Here is a 2,003-nt window from a genome sequence, read left to right on the forward strand (position 1 = left end):
TAGGATTATTATGGAGATTAAATGAGATGATGTATATATGAATACTTAGCACAGTAAATACTTGACATAAAAATGTTCTCAATAAATGTGAATTTATTAACACTTTTGTTGTCAGTCTTATTCTCCAGACAGAGCAAATAAAGTAAATGTTTTTTGTTTTTTTTTAACTGATTCTCACTTCTAGATTCTTTATTTTAGAATTTTCTGCACTTTGAGCTGCAGCTGGCCGTATAGATGTGGGAGCTGCAGGCTTGACCACACTGGAACTTGGCTAGATGAAGTGCCATCATCCTAATTGTGTGCAAGGGCCACAGTTAACTGCATTAGCTCCTCTGAGCTCTCCTGTCCTCTCCCACATGTTGGCAGCATAAGTCAGTATACACAATAGCTTTAGATCAATCCAACCTGAAAGTGGCCCCTGAAGAAAGGCACTAAGTATTCTTTGCTGGTCTCCTGCAAAATTTTAAAATCTAAAAAAAAGAGAAGTTCTTTAGTCCTCAATTATGATAGAAATGTTGTATTTTAAAAAGATTTCAACTGGTTTATTTTAATTATCTTTTCCTACGAAGTCATCCTCTTTTTCTCCAATTTTGCTCATATTGTATTATACTGAGGTATTGGTGGTTGAAGGAAGATGGGGTGAATAATTTCAAAAAAGGTCTTGCATGATTCAGAACCGCATAACCATATGCTCATTTCTAAAACTCCATTTACAGCAGGGGCCAAGGCTGGAAGTTCTGACAATGCCATAGGGGAGCATTCTCCCTGGAAAACTGTGGCATTGAATGATGATGAACACAAGAGCAAACCAGGGCACATTTAAAGAAATTCAGCTTTAAAAAGATGTCTGAATCTTAAGTCTCTGCATGAACTTTCAATAGTCAGGTTTTCTATATTTATATGTAGAAGAGGGAAGAAATCTAGCCCCTATGTCATAATTTCTTACCATTTGTGTTACATTTAATTTTTTGAGTCTATTTTACTTGGTTTATAATGCTATCATTTTCTTCCTCCTGAAATTATGGTAAATTTTTATACACATATAAATGTTTTAGTATTTAATGCTTTTATACTATTAGTGGGACACTTGATGGGACAGTAAAGGTCTAGTCCTGTTCCTAGTAATTTCCAATCTAATAGGATATCAAAGACTGTTTTCTAATCTTTCTTTTAATATAGACAAGAGTGGAATTCTGTAACCTCTTTATTGTTTCAATAAGTCCATAGCATCTTTAATTTTGACAAATTATTTTTAAAGTCCAATAGCACTTGATATAATCATCTTTGAAGGTTACCATGTTTGTAACCATCATCTCAGTGGACCCTTATAACAACACATGAACAAGGAAGTGCAAGCAGCTGTTGCTAGAATTCTGATATAACCAAATCTACATGCTCATCTAGAACTGTGGTATATCAAGGCAATCCTCTAGGATTGGTTTTTACGTAAGGTTCTGATATTTCCTGGTGAGTTGCAAAAGGATTTTGTACCCTTTGTCTCTAGGATTCTCATTCCCAAAGGGGAAAAGACAAAGTTTGCCCCTAATCTCTAATACTGGGCATGTGTAAGGATGGCTGGATGCAGGGTACTCCAGAAAGCAGGGATCTGACCCTGAAGTAGGAGAGAAAAATGACATTAGTCACCATTTTAGGAAAGTCTTTCCTAATTAAAACTATTCCTAGTCCAAAGTAATTCCTTCAATCAATCTCTATTATTCTACATCCTTTTTTTTTTTTCTTAAAGCACTTACCACTCTCTGATACTTTTGGTCATTTCCTTCCTTAGCATATATCTTGCTCCTGTAGAACTCATGATTTTGTAGAGAGAGGACCTGGTCTTTTTTGGCTATCACTGAATCCACAGTACCTAGAATAATACCTGACAAACAGTAGGAGCTCCATAAATATTTCTCTCTGTGACATTAGTTCCAGGTCTCATATGAATAAGCTTAAGAGTAGTGTCCCTAAATGAGCTCTACCTGGTCACATAAGAGTGCCTTAGT

The sequence above is a fragment of the Mirounga angustirostris genome, unplaced genomic scaffold, assembly GCF_029215605.1.
Source record: "Mirounga angustirostris isolate CCGP_5_RB_7025 unplaced genomic scaffold, mMirAng1.0.hap1 SCAF_5, whole genome shotgun sequence".
NCBI lineage: Eukaryota > Metazoa > Chordata > Mammalia > Carnivora > Phocidae > Mirounga > Mirounga angustirostris.